General features: G+C 37.5%; 1 long non-coding RNA gene and 1 other non-coding gene across 2 annotated transcripts; one reads left to right on the top strand and one right to left on the bottom strand.

The window, feature by feature from the left end:
- The first annotated feature begins 1,051 nt into the window (after positions 1 to 1,051).
- Positions 1,052 to 18,154, top strand: LOC148757391 (uncharacterized). The gene is made up of 3 exons (XR_016021959.1): positions 1,052 to 1,405; positions 4,540 to 4,900; positions 13,804 to 18,154. It is a non-coding gene; the product is annotated as an uncharacterized LOC148757391 (long non-coding RNA).
- LOC141567737 (U1 spliceosomal RNA) lies at positions 1,250 to 1,413 on the bottom strand. Its single transcript, XR_012490572.2, has one exon. It is a non-coding gene; the product is annotated as a U1 spliceosomal RNA (small nuclear RNA).
- Positions 18,155 to 20,502: the final 2,348 nt, after the last annotated feature.

Raw genomic sequence — 20,502 nt, 5'->3', positions numbered from 1 at the left:
GTGGAAACGACACTGTCAAGGATATCTGCAGATACTGTCACCCCACTGCCCATGCTCTTCTTTGCTTTCGTTCTTTATGATCTTCTATTTTCTCTTATTCTTCAAAACCTCAGGTTCCAGCCGATACCCTATGCAAACCCAATGAAATCACTGGCAGCTGGGAACTGTGTGCATGTGCGTATGCTTATGTTTATGTGTGTTCTCATTCATTGTTTCATTCTATAGGGTTAAGTCCCTCTATACGGACAGTGCGTGTTGAACACAGAGGCACACTAAATACTAAATAATTTACTTCTAGCTCTTCTAAACACTACCATATTCTCTGGTGACTTGGGCAGCTGTGGTGATTATATTTGTAGACTTCTTTGTCAAAACTGGCAGTGGCTTTTTTGATACCACTAAAAGTGACACTGACATACAGCGTCCTTGGGGTGGTCCCCATGTGATTTTTTTGAGAAAATAAATGTCACAGTACTGTGGAAACAATCATATTTTCTGGCACTTAGAAGCATACCTCACCATGCCAAGGTAAAAATAACTTGGAACAACATATCTAAAATTGATTGAGAATATTGTGAGAAACATAGTGAAGTTGAAATCATACATTTTTAAGTTCTTCTACCTAGTTCTCTCATGCTAACCCCATAGGGTATACCTACCCAATCCATGAGCTGGTCAGGAATGAAAAACTCTCACTCCTTTTCAAGCAGATAATTTTGGATCCACAATTGGTAACTTTTCCAGATGTCAGGCAACACAGATTTTTGGACAACTTTCAGTTAGAGGAAAAGTGGGAACCCACAAGTGGGAAGGGATAATTCAATGCTATTTGACTTGAGATTTTGGAGTATGACTCTCACTTAACTACAAGCCAAGGAAGGCCATATGCTGAAAGAGGCACATATGAGAAATGAAAATACATTTGCATTCCATATACCTGTGGGCAAAAACACTTTATTTAACCATTATTGAGTTTACCTGACCATCATATACATAACTGGAAGGAGAAACTGAACCCTGTTTCTATAATTCAGTACTATTTTTACAAAAGTAACACAAGAATGCCAATCCAGAGGCAGAAATTACACCACGGTATGAAATATACTGAGCCTTTGAAACTGGGTCCTACCCCAAACTCTTGCCATGTTTTCCCACTAACTGCCCTTCTAGCTGCATGGTGCCTGTATACATGCTGGAGAAGGAAAGATGAGTGTGTGGGCATGGTTACAATAAACCTTTTTTTTTCCCTTAGGGGAAAGCACAAACACAGCCTACCGCTACCACAAATTGTTCAGTTGAGTAGCCTATATTTGGGGAAATTGCAGGAGTCAGTACATCCTAAGTGCAACAGATAAGCCTCACCCTAGGAAAACCAGCTGCATGACCATGGTAGCTCCCCAGCCAGGTAAGTATCAATAAACCTTTTTCATTTTCAAGACTTGAAGTTATACCTTTTCCTCTTCTTTGGACAGAAGTCTACTAACCTCACTTTATCCCCAACACTGGCTCATCGTGTTTAATTTTCCAATATCTTTCTAAATGATCTATCTTTTTCCACTTCCTTCTCTTTCAATCTTCCTTTTCCACTCTATATACCAAAATCAGATGACTAGCTTCCCCAAACTTCATCCATCTTCACACTCTCATGCTTAAAAACCAAAGACAGCTCTTCGTTGTCCATCAATCATGTCTAGTCACTTCAAGCTTGGCACTTTATCTTCCAATGGCCATAGTGTTTCTGAACCATGGGAAACCAAAATTTCTGCTGCCCCCACAGGTTCTGATATGCCCCTCATTCCCTCACCCCGTTGTGAATCAGAGTTTTTGTTTATTCTACTAATCAGGAATTTGTAAAACTATAGTTTTCTTGATTTGTATCATGAAAGCAAAAATCATTGATTTTTTAAAAATCTAAAATTGGATATGTATTTTTTTCAACTTTCTCTCCACCAAAGAAGTTATATTCTCTGTTTTTGAAAATAACAAACACAGTTAAGTCCTATACTCCACTCATGCAACATAATCTCAACCTTCCTTAAACGTTATGTTTAGGTATTCTTCCTTCTTTGAACTTCTATGGCACTTACAGGTGACACATGTTTATTTATTTCTTGTGTGTTGCTTTTAATTCTTTAATAAAATGGATAAATTTCTTGACAATAGCAACCATGACGTATTTCTCAATACTTCTCTCTAGCCTAATGCCATTCTGTTCAATAATTAGAAATTCTACCATAAAATGTGTCTGTCTGAATTATGGTTGTTTACCATTTGTGAAAACAAAGCACACTGATAATCCCTGTCGTTATAGAAGGAAAATTATAGTCTCCAGGCTCTGGGCAAATTTTGTACACATGTAAAAAATACTCAGAAAAATAACAATAGGGATAATGAGCCGTATGTTTCTGAGTAGAGTGAGGTTTTCAAGGTAATCACTACCATATACTTAGTGACAAGTCCTCTCAGTGTCTAACAGTTTCTGGGAATCTGTGGATGGTTTACTCATTAATCTGTTGCTTATAATCTATCCCAACTTGTTTTTTTCCTACATTAATTTATCCATTTTTCAGGAAAAAAAAAAAAGTATGAGAAATACTTTCCACTCATCTTGCCAAACCTGTTAAGAAACATTCCATTTGTTCTTCCAAAGCTAATGTTTACCTTTTCTAATAGACGTGATTTCCATCTGAAGTCTGATATTTTAGAAGTTTTTATTTACCACTTTAGAAGCAATATTTTGCCCACATTACATAGATATTCACCACTATTACTTTCACTGAATGCTTTATCAAATATGATTATGAAATAAATCACTGAAATATACTGACAAGAAATAAATTATTTTCTAACTACCTTAGCATGCACTTGGAGTATGTTGCGTTTTTTATAGATATGTGGAAAATTCTACACAATTGGAAGAATGAGTTTTTTTTAGAAAAATAAGCTTGTTTTCTAAATAAAGTTTAGTAATATATTCAGAAACACTTTCCTATCGTTGATTTTAAAGCACTCAAGGAAGAACAAAGGCCTTCTGGAATTTTATTTACTCAAATGGGTTTTGAAATATATTACTCAATAGTAGCTTTGTTTTTTTGGAAAAAAATAAATATGTTATTTCATTTCTTGATAATTCAAGCACACATTTACTTGTTCTTTCATAGAGCACCAGGCTGAGCTCATACATGTGTAATAAATGATCTTCCAAGATAATGGATGTTTTTAAGCATTTTCTTGATTTATGTTGTTGGCTCACCAACTATTCCCAGGGAAAATGAGGTGGAATACTTCCAAATATGCCCTTCTCACCTTCCTCCTCACACCTCTCTTTCCTGCCAAAATCTTGTTTTCACAGTTGTATTTTGTTACTCAGAGTTTGCTCACTCTGTGTGGTCCCTCTCTAATAAGGATACATTGAAACACCCTGAAGGATTTTCTCCCTTACCATGATTCTCAACTCTTGGGAACTTGGAGGGCCAGTGATTTGCTCTGTCTCCCCTTTCCTTTCTTTCTTCCCCAGATCTGAGCTTATTGGATGGAAATATAACATTAGTGCCTCTTGACTAGGGGATGTAACAGATGTTCCTCCTAGTGCTTTTATCTATATGCATCCACACCTGTAGTCCAACAATTATGGCTGGATTTTTAGATTACTCAGTGAAACAGTTTGTTCTTTTTAATGAATTAATTGGGCATTTAGCTAAAATGGTAAGCCATAGTTCTGAACTGACAGGGGTAAATGGTGATTTGTATAAGGATAACCTAAATTATTTACAGAAAAATGTAGAGTGGTGTCATGCTCAGTATGCATCCTGGAAAATATAAACCTGATGCCATCTGTCTCAGCCATTGCACAGATAGGGTGTTAAGTGGATGATATTCCTGCTTTTAGTTTATCACTCAGATATACTGTATGAGTGAGGGTTTAAATGGAATACTTCTAAAATGTGATTGTGTTGAACTAGATTCAAATTTGGGGAAAATAATTATTTGAAAAGAGCAAGTACATCAGAAATAAAAAAACAAAAACCAAACCAAATAAAACAAACCTTAGAAATGAGTTTAGCTTCAAACTCGGTCATTAACACATTCCATTGGAATATAACAGAGAACAATACATTCTTACATGACTACAGTGCCCTTTGTTCTGCAATCCTAGAGCACTGAACAACGAATACAGTTAAAATTAACAATAGATTTCCTAAAGGAATCATCGTAGACAAATGGAAGCAAAACAAATCAGCTTCAAGTTTAGATTGAAGAAATTAGCCACGGGCTTTCTTGATTTCATTTCATAATGTCTTCGAAGTCAGAGACCATGCGACTACAGATTTATGACTGGTTAGGATTCAGCTGGTAAAAAACAGCCTTAACAACAACTAATCGTCACATAAGTACAGGCACTAACTTCGCATGCATTAACTACTTCTGTGGTCACAATCATCCTAAGAGGTAGTGTATTTGTTTCCTTGTGCTGCTGTAACAAATGACCACAAACTTGGAGGTTTAAAACAACAGAAATGTATTCTCTTTCAATCCTAGAGACGAGAAGCCCCAAGTCCCGCTAAGATGCACTACCTCGCAAGCCCTCGGGGACAATCTGTTCTTGGGCTCTTCCAACTTCTGGTGGCTGCTGGTATTCCTTGACATGTGGCCACATCTCTAGCTGCATGGCCACGTTGGCTCTTCTTCTCCTGTTTGTGTCTCTCGTTTGTCACTTATAAGAATACTTGTCACTAGATTTAGGACTCACCTGCGTATCCCAGGACGATTTCCTCATCTCAAGAGCTTTAGCTTAATTACATCCGCAAAGACCATTTTCCAAATTAAGGTAAACATTCACAAGTTCCAAGGATGAGAACGTGGTTGTGTCTTTTGGAGGCTACCATTCAACCCACTACAGGTAAGTAATGTTATTACGTCCGTTTTACAAATGAAGAAAATGAAGCACATTAGCTAAGCTTTAGACTATGTGTCACATTATACTGAGTGTTTTATATACACTGTCCTATCTGTTTAATGTCCATAAACATCCCGCTAGGTTGGTACAATTACTAGCGTTGGCATTTTACAGATAGGGAAACACGGGCTGAGAGAATTTGCTCAATATCACAGGGCTAATCAATGGTGAAGCTAGGAGTCAATGCAGGACTGTGTGATTCCAGAGCTGCACGCTGAAACCCCAAGCAGCCCTCCTCCTCTAACTTCCGCTGCCTGTGTTAGGAGGAGCAAAGCTGGTGGGCATCTCACAGGGTGTTGAGCTAAAGTATTAGAATTCAAATACTACTCTGATACTCGCAAGTACCGTGGCCTTCTAAAATTAGTTTCCTTATGTGTAAAATACGTGTGAATATTAATTATAATAATTATGTATCTCACAAGTTGCCCCTCATAGGCCCATGGATGCTGAAATATTTTTAATCAATTTTATTGAGGAATAATTTAAGTATAATAGACTGCACTCATTTAAACTGAAAACACTGTTTAATTCAATGTATTCTGAAAATTGTATATACCTGTGAAAGCACGACCAAAAGCAAGACACAAAAGATTTTCATCACACCAAAAGGTGACTTGTGCCCCTTTTTCCATCAGTGGCTCCAGGCAACCACTGATGGGCATTTCCATTTTATACAAATTCAATTAGGCCATCTGTACTCTTCTGTGTCTGGCTTCTTTCTCTCAGCGTAAGGTTTTCAAGGCTCATCTATGTTGGTGCATGCATCAAATTTCATGCTCTTTTACCGCTGAGTAGTATTTTACAGTATGAATATCACCCATTTTGTTTATCTATTCACCTATTGATGGACATTTGAGCTGTTGGCTATTGTGAAAAAAGCAGCTAGCTATAAACATTTGTATACAAGTGTTTGTAAAAACATGTTCTCATTTCTCTTCGGTAAATATCTGGGAGTGGAATGTTGGGGTCATATGATAGGCATAGCTTTAAATGTTTAAGTAACTGCCAAACAGTTTTTCAAATCGCTTGCGCCAACTTACTTTCTGACTTAATTTGTTGAACTTGGTGCTTCTAGGGAGCAAGAATAGATAAGAAGATATTAAACTAGTTCAGGTAGCAGATGCCAAAAGGCCAAACTGACGTTGTAGTTTTAAGAACTAACTTCCTTGGAGGAAAACAGGCATGAGCCCTATTAATTTACTGCTTATTGGATTTCTGCAGTGAGGACTGAGTCAAGGATGACAACTATGAACAGTTGCTCGTAAGTTAGTGATCTCAATTTGAGCTCAAATTGCATCCGTATTTGGTTTTAAGAGAAGCCAATGATTGTCTGGTGGACAGATAACTTACCAGAATTATATTTGTGAGAGAGACATGGCACATTTTGGGAGTTTGATGATCCTATAGGAAGTATATAGCAGTCAGATTCACAAACTTGATTCAATAACAAAGACTCATTTATTAGAGGGAGGAATACAGCTTGTTTTATTTCTCAGATTGCTCTATGGCCCCCTTTCCTTCAGAGTTTTCCATAAATTCTAGGGAAAAGATCATTTAAGGAAAAACTCTATAAGCTCTGTTAGCTTCAAGACCCATTGCCATTTGATCCCCTTTACTTTGTCTTATCTCATTTTTGTTTCTGTTTCCCCTTTCCTACCTTTTTTTGAGTTGATAATTTTTTTTTCTTATTTAATTTTAATTCCTCTTCTGTCTTTCAGCTATATCTGCATTTTTAAATGGTTGCTCTAGGGATTACATGATGCATCGTTAACTTATCACAGTCTACTTGGAATTAATATTCTACTACTTCTCATAAATTATAGGAAACTAATAGCATAATTCCATTTACCTTCTGCCCTTTGTACTAGCATTGTCCTATATATCTGCATATGTATAAACCTCATGATACAAGGTGTATTTGCTCTAAATAGACATATAATGTTTACATTGAGAGAAGAAAAATATATATAATCTTTTAAAATTTCCCACACATGTGCCATTTCTGGACGTCTTACTTCCTGAAGATCAGAACTTCCATCTGTCGTCTCCCTTCTGCCTCAAGAACTTTAGTGTTTCTTAAGTGCAGATCTCTATGAGTTTCAGATTCTCTCCATTATCTTAAATGTGATCTTCAAGTTCTCTCAAAGTGTCTTCATTTAGCTTTCATTTTTGAGGGATATTTTCACTGGAAATAAAATTCTAGGTTAACAGATTTTTACTTTCCTTTCATAACTTTAAAGATGTAATTTAATTGCCTCTCACCTCCATTTCTTTCTCTCTCTCTCTCTCTCTCTCTCTCTCTCTCTCTCTCTCTCTCTCTCTGCTGGTAGAAGCCCAATATCATCTGTATCATTGTCTTCATGTGTGTAATGTATCTATTTTTTTTTTGGATGTTTTCAAATTTTTATTTTTATCTTTGAATGTCAGCAGTTTAACTATATATGTTCAGTGTAATTTTCTTGGTGTTTATTATGCATGTGTCTGCTGAGCTTCTTGAATCTGTAATTGATGTTTTTCATCAAATTTGGGTTTACTGTTTTTTTAAATAGCTTTTTTCTACTCCATTCACTATTTCCTATCTTTCTTGGACTACAATACATGTGTACTAGAATTATGTTATCTCACAAGTCACTAATACTCTATTAATTTTTCTTCAAATATTTTTCTCTGTGTTCTTCAGATTATACTATTTCTATTGATCTATGTTTCAGTTTGCTGACTCATCTGCCATCAGTAAGCTGTGGTTGAATCAATCCTCTCTCTCTCTCTCTCTCTCTCTCTCTCTCTCTCTCTCTCTATATATATATATATATATATATATATATATATATATATATATATATGATTTTATTGGGGAAGGGGAAGAGGACTTTATTGGTGAACAGTGTGTACTTCCAGGACTTTTTTCCCAAGTCAAGTTGTTGTCCTTCCAGTCTTAGTTGTGGAGGGTGCAGCTCAGCTCCAGGTCCAGTTGCCATTGCTAGTTGCAGGGGGTGCAGCCCACCATCCCTTGCGGGCCTCCAACCGGCAACCTTGTGGTTGAGAGCCCACTGGCCCATATGGGAATCGAACCGGCAGCCTTCGGAGTTCGGAGTACAGAGCTCCAACTGCCGGAGTCACCAGGCCAGCCTCAGTATATATATTTTTTATCTTGGTTACTTTACTTTTTCAGTTCTAAAATTTCAATTTTCATTTGGATTCCTTTTTTTCAATTTCATTTTTCAGTGTATTTGATATGGCTATAATTTTATTTAAGTCCTGAACATATTTATACTAGCTGATTGCCTGCTAATTCCAAATCTGGGTCATCTTGGGTCCAATTTCTTTTCACTATTCTTTTTGTTTAGTATAAATCACTTCTTCCTATTTCTTTATATGTCTACCAGTTTTTTATTGTGTTCTGGATATTGTATATAATCTATTATAGAAGTGCTTGAGTGTCTTACATCCCTCTGAAATGTGTTTATTTTGTTCTAGCTGGCAGTTAATTTGGCTGGAGTCAAACTTTGGACTCTGTCTCTGCTTCAATAGGTAGCAGCTGAAATATTGCTTAGTTCTAGCAATATTTCAGTTCTAGCTGTTGTTTTCCATTATGTCTCCTGGAATCTCTTCAAGAAAGGTAGTGCAGAGTTTAGGCAATGATATATATTGAATGACTACACACACCCACACACACACACCCACACACACACATATATATGTGTGTATATATATATATATATATATATATATATATATATATATTACATATATATATATATTACATATATATACCTCTCTCTCTCTCTCTCTCTCTCTCTCTCTCTCTCCTTCCTTCCTTTCCAGGATTTCCCCTTTCAAATTTCCCACTGCTCTATCAATCCCAAACTCTGTTTTCTACAACCTCAAACAAATAAGACTGAAGGTTACTGAATCTTTTTGTTGCTTCCAAGAAGTATGCATTGGTGAAGGCTCTCAGGTACAAAGCCATGGACTTGGATTTGTAAATCTTATACTGTGCAGTTAAGCTTAATCTTAACTGGTCTTTTAAGGATTCACTACCGTCTAGCTTTTACCTAATTTTGGTCGTTCTCCAATATTTTCAAATGAATTTTACTTTTCAATATTTTGTCCAAATTTTAAATTGTTATCTGTAGAATTATAGTCTAACTAACCTACAATACCATGACCTAAAGCCACTTGGTCCATCTGGTACCATATTAACAGTTTATCATGAACTTGGGAAAGGCAGGTGTTTGCTCCCCATTTGCTCTAGCACTCACGACATTTTAGTGCATCCACAGCACACAGCACCAGCGATACCATCTACAGAACACATATGAGCATCTCACAGAATGTATTTGGGGAAAGATACTTTATCTTCTTGCTTGAATACTTGAATATTATGTTGTTGTTTTTTGGTTCTGGTGTCATCTGTCTGCTCCATTAGATCATAAGCCTCTTGCTTTTATCCGTTTCCTCTCTAGCAATGATTACAACATCTGATGCATAATAAGGCCTTTCCTCTGTGAGGAAAGGATTGATAAAGATATGAATGAAGTACTAGAAGGACAGGTGATATAGCTCCTTCTGAGAAGCTAGAGATTTTTCAGAGATGACCCTGAGTGTTAGAGGAAGAATAAAAGTTTGACAAACAGACCATGTGGAAGGGCTTTCCCCCTCAGGTAATGGTGAATCAACAAAGTCTAAAACCTAGATACTGACAAGATTAGATCTAGTTTTAGGAAGTTAGATCTGGCATCTGTGTGTAGGATAGACTGGAGTTAGAGGAACACACATCAAAAGTAGGAAATTATTTCAAGAGTTGAAGAAAGACATAATGATTAGGTAATGATCATAGGAAGAAAGAGTAACGGTGATATTTGAAAATAATTTCTCAGTTACTTTAAGTTAGGATTTAGTGACCAGTCATATGTGGGCTGTAAAAGAGTCAAGACTGAAATAAGGATTTCAGCTCAGAAAATTAAGAGGATGGTGATTCACTCATTCATTCAACAAACATTGAGTGACTACTGTATTCCAGACACCACTGCTGTAGGGCCTGGGAGTATAGTAGTGATTAAAATAGACAAAAATTATATTCCCTGACTGGGGGGAAGGTGTTGTTTGAAAAAAATAAATGATAAGGGAAAATGTATAATATGTATAGTGTTAGAGATACTGAAAAAAATGAAAGAGGAAGGAAGAATAGGGAATGCTGCTAGTGGATTACCATTTTAAGTAGGTGGTCAGGGAGGGTTTCACTTAGAAGAGATCAAACGTGGGAGGGAGTTAGAGAGTGAGCCAAGTAGATATCTGGGAGGAGAACATTCCAGGCTAAACCAATAGCTGCTATAAAGACCTTGAGATAGGACCAGTAACTGCAGTATAACTTCTTATTAGCAGATGTGTGTGTATGTATGTGTGTACAATAATGAGAAATATTTGCTTATCTTTTAGACAGGCTGAGTACGTAAAAGAATACTCAAATGTAAATAGGTTCACACCTATGACTCTAGATCAGGAGCAAGATTTGTGAAGGAGAAAAAATTTGGAAGCCATTATGAAATACAGTACTCCAAATCTAGGGCTCATCCCTCCACACGGGGAGGGAAGCTATTTCAATAAATAGCACTTTTGGGTGAAAAGTGTTCATTTGTGCCATGTTGACAATTCCATTTTAAAAAGAAAGATTTGGAATTTAGATGTTAGCACATTCAATGAACTTCACAAAGTACAAACACATGGTCACAGAACTATAAAATAATGTTATATCAGCCTAACCTTTATATGCTAAATCATGGGCTCAGATGTGGGTTATGCTCATTATCAAGATGTCATTTATCCTTTGTCCTGAGTATAGATGACATGAACCTGTAGTTCAGCTTCAAGTGAACTACAGTCCTCAGTCCTGGGCAACCTGGTTCAGCAATTTATGGGAGCCCCAGAAGGTAGACTCCAGATGGGCACAGTTCACTATTCTCCTAGAACTGGAAGGGGGAGCTTTCTTTTCACTACCATTCCGACATGTAATAAAATAGGACCTTCCGAAGAGCAGAAACAAGAAAAGCCTTCTCAATTTATCAGCTCATTCTTGACAGTTATCATTATCCTACTATGCAAACAACCAAATGACTGATGAAACATCCTGCAGTTTAGGCATTCTTACCCTTCTTTCCTGAGGTCAATGAATAGAGACATTGCTACAGAGAAATTCCTGCTGGGTTCTGCACTTGCGCATGTTTCAGGAAGAATGCCTTTGAATCTCCTTAAATGTTAATATATATTTATTTGAATCTCTTTGCTGAAGGAGGAGAGTGAAAGTATGTGTGTGGATAGGAGTGGATAGACTGTTTGGAGTATCAGCTGAAGGGGTGGGAGAATGGTGTTCAGGGCTCAGGCAAAAGCAAAGGGCCTCTCTGTGCAAAGGATTTGCCAAGTTACCCTGGGTAATGGGAAGCTGGAATCCGATCAGGAAAACTGAAACTCAAGCTGCCCAGAAGGGATTCAGAAAGACTAGAGGTGGGAAGGGGGCAGGCGCAAAACTAGGGCACAGAGTCCAGAGTTTAGATCATGGAAAGGAGACTGAACACCAGTAGGTTAGAATCAACGAGGAGCTGTTGGGATCAGACCCCTACAATGAGTAGGGATCAGCTGTCACTATATTTGCTATGACGGAGCCGAGCCGGTGCTCATACAAGCTAGTAAGGATTTGCTATAAAACGTGAGGTGTGAATTTGTAAGATATATTGGGATAATTAACACCTTTTGTGTGGATTATTTTTCTTTCAGTTGCTTTGTTTTCATCTTAGAACACTTTGCTCTAGGTTTTTCCTTCATCTAGAATGCTCTTAGTACCTAATCCTCCCATGAATGACTGGCACTCCTACCTGCCATTCAAATCTCCCCTAAAATGCCCCCTCTCCCAAGAGGCTTTCCCTGACTAGACAGTCTAAATAGGCCATGTGGGGCGTCCTCTGTAACATCCTTTCATTTAACTTGCAGCGTAGGACCCACCACCACTAGTTGACCTTTCCTCCCTCCCTCCATCCCTCTTTCAGTTCTTCCTTTTGTCCACCTCCCCACACAAGAGTTCATGGACCTTGCTTGACTCCTTTGCTACAGTAGCTTCAGCACCTAGAAGAGTATGTGATTCTTAATATTCCTCAAGAAATATTTTAATTAAAACATAAATGAATGGGTTATTGCTAGACTAGCTAGTGTTTCTTAAATTTGCTTGTTTTGAAATTTTTGTTTTTCCATAGTATAAAAAGGAGCCATCAAAGGATCCTGTAGCCCCATCCAAAATGGAGAAGAGGCCAGTATTAATATCCTGACCCCCAATTGCCCAGTTGTCCATTAAAGGTATATGTATTTTATACCATACAAAATAGGTTGTTAGTCTTTTTCTTGGCAGTAAAAGGTTGCATGAAAAACTACTTCTAACTCTTCTTGTTTATGCCAACTTCCCGGCATTAAATGCCTCTAAGATCCCTCTGACAAAGGTGAAGGCAGACAGCAAATAGACAATCATATAAAAGCATCTCCTCTGTCCTGAATCTGATATTTATGTGGTTGATAGGAAGAATACTGAAGAGAGAAATGTTAGTTAGGATTATCATACAGAAGAGATTTACTTTTATTTCTAAGTAAAAAGATTAACATCTTTTTAAAAAGTAGTATGTGTCCCTGACCATTTAAAGAATGTAATTCTAAAGTCAAAAGTAGTGAAGTCCTTCATAGCCTCTGTTTTCCTAGCTCACAGCTTCTCCACTCTAAGATCACTACTAGAAGCAGATAGGAGCTCAGACACTGGGTGGGCCAAGACCTTTACACAGGGTCTTAAGTTCTTAACACACTAACTTTTAGGAATGGTAACTCGATCAGTGTTTGTAATAGGGAAATATTGAAAAATGATTTAAATATCCTTAAACTGTTGTTGTCACAGCAGATATAGTGAGTTGGAAAAATACTGACAACATATTTATTATAGCATGAATAACTTAGATTTACATAATAGAACAAAAAGTAAATTAATGGTCCTGTTGAAAAGAAATGTATTATTTTAAAAGTTTCCATAGCATAGCATGTTCTCTATTTTTTGCTCAAAAATAAATTTAGCTGAATTGGCTTTTCCTCCTGGAATGTGAACCATAATGAGAGAGGGAGGGAAGGAAGGAAGGAAGGAGGGAGGGAGAGAGAGAGAGAGAGAGAGAGAGAGAGAGAGAGAGAGAGAGAGAGAGAGAGAGAGAGGAAGAAGAAGAAGGGAAGGGAAGGGAAGGGAAGGGAAGGGAAGGGAAGGGAAGGGAAGGGAAGGGAAGGGAAGGGAAGAGAAGAGAAGAGAAGAGGAGGAGAGAGAGGCATTAGCACCAATGCTGTTGTCTAGGGTTCTGAGGGTGAATTTGGATGCTGGATTTGGAGGTAGCTCACCTTGCCTGCCAAGACTCCTAGATGTGCAGAGCTGTCAGAACTCAGACCCTCTGACTGGAGAGGAAGTGGATGATGGGCATAAGTCACAATCGTATTAGACTCTGGTGAATGATAATCCAGCACCTTGGGCAGCTTGATCAAAGGGAGAACAAGATGTAGTTAAATTTGTTAATAACAAACAAACAAACAAACAAACAAACAAAGAAACAGACAGATGGGATTCTTTTTTCCCCCATATTTAAGAGGGGTAAGGTAGAGAAATGCCCTTGTGACTTTTGTCATCCGTTCCCGGGACTGGGCCTGACTCCGGAGGGTAAGAGTACTGCTGTTGTTCATTAAGGCCTGTCATCATGTGCTTTTCCGTGAACTGTAGGAAAAACAAAACATCACACCTGGAAGTTGAGTAATGATTCACTCTGAGTACGTTTGTTTCACAGGTGACGTGGTTCAGGCCCAGGGACATCCTGGGAGCAAGCCCAGTCCTGTGGTTCCAGCTGAGCCCATCTTCCGCTATGTACTTACTACAGCCACACCTCAGACAGGCCTCAGGGCGGTTGTCTCCTAACCACACCAACTTCAGCGGAACCAAGTCAAAACCCTGGGGAGGGAGGCAGGCTGTGCAAACAGGACAGCACCGCCACCTGAGTTCCAGAGGCCTGTGGTGAGAAGTGCCTGCAAGCCGGGCCTTGCCCCGCCCAGGAGGAGAACACAGCGAGGCCTGGGTCGGCAGAGCTACTTCTGCCCTAAGACTTCCGGGAATCCAGAAAATTATGAGTCTGATCTATGACGCACAGAGCTGAGGAGGTTGAAAGTTAATTGTTTGTTAGTATCTGGCCAGGACTCAGGGTTTTAGTGTCATAGACTCGTCAGAATGATGTAAAGCAAGTGTGTACAGAGACTGAGTCAGGAGGACAGAAACTTACCTTTCATTGTAAGTAAGACTCGGTACAGTGCAAGGCCACAGCACTGGGAAGGTGGATCGTGGGCAGGCGGGCGAGGTTAGACCTCTGGAGGAACAGGAATACGACTGAAATAACCAAGAGAGTCTGCTCCCATCCGCGTTGGCCTTGGAGGATTCCTGTTCAGTGATAAACCAGGTATTTGTATGCTGTTCTATTCTGTTCTCCTCGGTTCTGTTCCATTTTGTCAGCGTTTAAGACTGAAGCTGCAGTTCTGAAGCTACAGTCACTTTTCGAAGAAATATCTTAGGAAATATATCTTCATAGCTGTTCTGTAAAGAAACAGAAGTGACATATTAATTTGAAACATCTAAATATAGTTTTTAAAAAAGAAAGAAAAAGTGGCTGAGAAAAAGAAAATAAATTTATTTCCAGCTTTAAATATTAATGCCTAAAAACAATCGAAAGGATGGGAAAATAACCTATACCGTAAGTGGGCGGTTTCCTTTGAAGTAACCCTAAGCTGAGGAGTACAGTTGTCCACAGCTTGGAGAAGTTTGCTGGTTCTCAGGGGCTCGGGTGGCTGTGAGCAAACAGCTTAGTATAAACTGACTGAATAAAAAGTTGTCATCTATTTTTCCCCATGACATTGAAGAAGGTAGTATAGGGAAACTTTTTATTTAATGTCTGTGACATAAACCGTGGTGTGTCTCACCTACAGTCAAGTTATATCACTGTGATAGAAGTTGCTGGTAAACATCATGCTGCATTATGTGTTTAAAGAGATAGCACCCCTTTTTCATGTGGCGGGAAGACGGGAATCAGCAGACAAGTGCTCTCCTGACACTCATAGGAGTGAGCAAAATAGGAGATCAAATGCTTCTCCCCCCTGCAAATACCTGTCTGCGAACGCAGTTCTGTCAGGATTCCAGAAGACTGAGCATCTCGCAGCTGGTGAAGCACCATTTCTCTGCCTGTGATGTCTGCGTCTTATTATGGTGTGCAGATTATTTAGTAACTGCCACATTATTTATAGGTATGAGTTGCACAAATTAATCTTATAAATAATTCAATTGGGGAGCTGTGAATTAACAGTGTACCATACTAAAATAAAAACCTATTTTTGCAAAGCTGATACTGATTGTCATTGTGAGTTAGATTCAATTTTGTTTCTCAAACAATACTTCACAACACTGCATGTGGCTTTTAATATTTAGAACTAAGATGGTGCAGAGTGAGGTGAAGAATCTAAGTTTCCGGACAATCCATTAGGAATGCTCTAAAACATAGAGAATATTGGGGTGAGTAAGTGGGGATTTCTGCTGTGAAGTGTCTAAATAATTGCATCAATTTTCCAATTCACTTTAGTATATAGATAGACATACCCATAGAGAGTAGAATATTTTAATGTACACAAATTTTTAAAAAAGACTTATGTATAGGTTTTAACAGGGAAGATATTCAGTGTTTTCCTAACAGAATGGCAGAATCTTTCACCAATTAAAAAACAAGAATCTGACTCAGGTACCTCATAATTCTTTTTTAAAACTTAAAACAGAAGCAAATCTCTCACTTTCCCACAATAAGACATAAGAATGTCACTGTGGACCTAAGAGAAAGACACTCGCAAGTTTGTTTGCTAGTAGATTCCTAGGGAGCAGAACACAAAAATCCAATAAATAATTAGCTCTCCTGTGACAGGCTTCTGAATTACTGTGATACATTAATTGGACAAAATTAGCATGAATTAAGGCAAATAAGTATAACATGTAATTTATTACTTACTAAGCGTGGTGCTGCACTGGAAGTTTCGGCTTTCCCTTAAGATTGCTTTAACAGCTATAATGCATTCCTTAATTTACTCTGTGGAAAATCAATTTTTTCAGAGTTCATTAAGCACCAATATGTTACAGTGCAACTCTCTAGAGCATAGAGCCTCAATACATTATGCAAATCCATGCCAGTGTGGTACCAATATGTAAACAGCAGTAATATTATTGTCAGCCCAATGCTGGAAGTGACCAGAGTGGGAACATCTAGAACTTCTTCAATCTGTTGACTGTGGGTATGTTGGAGCTGTTTCACGCTGTTCTTTGCCGAGTCTAGCGCCAATATTTCTTGCAAGATATGTCAGAGCTTTTGTCAATGGATGGTAGCAGTATCATTTCTTTTTAAGTGTCATGTCTTTTTATTTATGCTAAACAAAAAATTGACAATATATAATAAGTATATAGTATGGGCCCAGCGGAGTCATTTAAAAAATATAATAGATTCCATATGCTTCATATACCTCATTTGAGCCAGAGAAATAATTTACGCTAGCAAAGCTACAATTACCTGGAAATATATCTCAATTCCCCATTCCACTTGGCTCAGTCTATCTAGGTTACATTATTAACAAGTACCAAAAAAAAAAAAATGCAACACATTATTTGACTGAAAATAATTTTGTATAAAACAGTATGTTCAAGAAAAATGTAATCAAAAGCAATTTGGTTGGCTCTAAATTTTGATAGAAAGGATGTTACTGTAAAAAATGAATATTCACATTATCTGATTTTAAAAGGGTTGATGCTTTTGGTGTATCAATAAACAGTGGTTTTTATAATCTTTATGACTTTTTCCCCCATTTTTTTCTACTTTTAATTTCTAATTAATTTTCACTCTTCATTTCTCTGAGTTATTTATAACATTAAAAAATCAACTAAGTCTCAGTGTTTAGTAATTGGATGCTATGGACTGAACGGTGTCTCCCCAAATTCCTATGTTGAAGCCTTAATGACCAATGTGATGCTGTTTGAAGATGGGGCTTTGGGAAGGTCAGTGGATTTAAATGAGGTCGTGAGGATGGGGCACGTGTGATACCTGATGAGAAGAGACAACACAGCACTGCCTGCTCACCCCCCACCATATGAGGACACCGAGGAGGTGGCCTTCCACAAGCCAGTAAGAGAGCCCTCACCAGAACCCCACCACACTGGCACCCAGATCTCAGACTTCCAACCTCTGGAATGGTGAGAAATCAATTTTTGTTCTTGAAGCCACTCAGTCTGTGGTATTTTGTTTGTCAGCCTGAGCAGACTAAGACATAGGGTCACAGAATAATCTAAATGTATTCAATTTGGTGGATTACATAAACAAATTACGCTAATTTAAAAATATTACATAGAATATGATTCCTTTGGATTTTGGTTAGTTTGGTTAGTTGGAAAATGCTACACACATATATACAAAATCTTCATGGAAGATAAATATCTAGAGTTGTCTGTGACTGACTCTTTGGTTTTCTGTAATGAACCTGCATTGTTATTATAAGAGCTAAATATTATTTAAATAAAAAGGAAATCTATAAAAATGCATAGAAGTTTTTTCTGCTGTATATATTTCTACTTCCTGCTCTGGTCACTGCTTTTCACCCACGTTGCCCTTACTCTTGCCTCGTATGCACCACTCAAGCTCACACATGGAGGCCTTTGGGCTTGCTGTTCTCTCTGTCTAGGGCTCTCTGCCTCCAGATAAACTCTTGCCAACCCCTCCCCCTCCTCCAAGTCACCTCAATTAAGTGTCACTTAAATTGGGCCTATCCCCGTGTATAAAATCTCAAGCGCCTCCCATCCACTGCACTGTCATCTACTTAATTGACCCTACTTTTTTCTCATAACAAAGCCATAATTTGTTCCTACCTATAACATACCATGCTGTATAATTTACTTTTTAATTCTTTTGTTTTATTGTCTGTTTCTGTTTAGAAGAATGTAAACTCCATGAGGACAGGGATATTTGTTTGTTTCATTCACTGATGTGTCCCTAATGTCTAGAACAGTACGTAGCACATAATAGATGTTTGATAAATATTTTTCTGAATAGAATAAATACATTTTTAGCCAAATATGCTGACTGTGGTTGTTTGGTTCTCTGTGTGTGTGTAACAAACAAACAAACAAACAAACAAACAAACAAAACCAAGCTCATAGATACAGAAAACAGATTGATAGTGACAGAAAGGGGGGGAGTGGCAGGGGGATTGGGCAAAATGTGTGAAAGTTTAAAAGGTACAATCTTATAGTGATAAATAAATAAGTCATGGGGATGTCATGTACAGCATAGTTTCTGTAGTTAATAATACTGTATTGTATATTTGTATGGTGATGGATGTTAACTAGACTTATTGTAGTGATCATTTCACGATATATACAAACAGAATCATTATGTTGTACACATGAAACTAACACAATATTATATGTTAATTATACTCAATAAATAAAAAAGATGATAAAGCAAAAATGAATGAAAAATCAAGTAATCTATAAAATATAGAAAATTACTTAATATTCTTAAAAGATTACAAAATGTTTTCATAGTATACCAATATGATCAATACTCTACCCACATTATTTATTATTTGTTGATTTTTGTTGTTGTTGTTTTTCAAAGTACTCCACTGAAGGATGATATAGAGTTCCTTGTTTTTGGCCAATTTGCTTTCAGCCAATTTGTCTGAAATAAAAAGACTCAAATTCCTTATAGTTGATGGAATTGGCAGCAGTATTTCCTACACTAGCTGATTGTAAAGTATACTGAAAGTGATTAGTCGCTTAATTTTACAAAAATTGGTCATTATGATAAGGCACCAAAAAAAGGTCAAGGTATTTTTGGGAAACAAATCCTAAACTTTTGTTCGTCTTGTATGATAAATCACCTCCCCCCATCAGTTTTAGTAAATAAGCTTTTGCTGCTTCAGTGAATGGGGATAAGGTATTCTATCCTTTAACTGATGGAAAAATTGGGTTGAGGATTTCAAGAATGTTGTATTTCTCAGCTAGTTCATTAATGTATGCTGCAATTTTACCTCAAAATGAGGCAAAACTTTCTCTGAAGTTTTGATTATTTAGCACTTATGCATTTTAGATTTTATTGATTTTAAAAGGGAAAATGATGGGAATTATGTGGAGAGTAAAATTGATGAGGATTAAAAGGAAAAAAGTTAACTAACTTACAGTTCAAAAAATGAAAAGGGGGAAAAACTATTAGACTTAGTAAAAGTGAAAAAAATACTGCTTAAGTAGAAGTTAGAGAAAAATGACTGCTGAATTCCATATAAGGTAATTGCATGAAGAAATCATGAACACAGATATCATTTTTTCATCACTGAATTCTTAGTACCTAGAACAGAAAGACAGAGGTATGCGTCCGGAAGCTGGCTAGAGAACCAGTCTTTAAGGCATGACAAAGCTAAGGCACCAAAATATTTGTATTTCTGGAAAGATAACTGGTTCAAATGGTATTTCCACTTCTCCTCTCAGAGTAAGTATTCTATGAGGCAGAATGGGATATTTGCTATAAACAGGATGGTGGGCTCTCTTAGGCATTGGACGTCATTCTCTTGGGGTTTAGATTCTGCTGAACAGGGTTCTACAGAACCAAACTGACTCGCTTGGACTAAGAGGAGATTCTGGGCTCCATCGCAGTCTAAATATCCAGAGCAATGGCCCTGTCCTCGTTCCCTCTTAGAATTCTCAGCATCTGCTCGAAATATATGGTGAAGAAACACCTAGACTAGAGGATCACTTCTAGAAGGAACCCTCGTGATCACGATCCACTGCAGCACCCACTGCTTCCATGGTCCTTTTGTCCCCACAACACACAAACATTATCAGACTGACGGTTTCTGGTATCGTCATCACCACACTGGAACGACTGAGGTAGTTTTCAGATCAGCCGGGAAGAAATCAGGTGTTAAGGAGCTTGGGGGAAATTATATTTGCTTGAGAAAGGTTTGCTTCTGAGACTTCATGACTTTATATGGACACAGATAATGTGGGTATATCCTCACACTGCTAGAATGTTTTGACCACAGCTTGTTGAATTTTGGCAATAAGAGCCCATAAATATTTATTTTACAATGTAGGTTTTGTGAAAGTGTTTGATAAACAAATATGATGGTAAAGTCAGCAAAGCATGACTCAAAAAGTATTTATAGGGCAGACTGTTATGATACATTGTATCAGATCTCTGATTTATAAGGAGCAGCCAGAAATGAATTTACATGATAAGATACAACATTTACTGCCTGTAGAGTATATAAAATACTATTGCAAGCTGTACTGCAGGAGTTTATGTGACTTTTATTACAGGTATTTTGGTTGTTTCTATCTGCTTGATAGTTATTTTTAGAGTCCTTGTAATATTTATTTTTAAAACTAATACTCTAAGATCAGAATCAAACATAGGTATCTG

The sequence above is a fragment of the Rhinolophus sinicus genome, chromosome 8, assembly GCF_057876585.1.
Source record: "Rhinolophus sinicus isolate RSI-liver-muscle chromosome 8, RSI-T2T, whole genome shotgun sequence".
Lineage (NCBI taxonomy): Eukaryota > Metazoa > Chordata > Mammalia > Chiroptera > Rhinolophidae > Rhinolophus > Rhinolophus sinicus.
The sequence above is the reverse complement of the archived record's forward strand: the minus strand, read 5'-3'. Positions and strand labels throughout refer to the sequence as shown.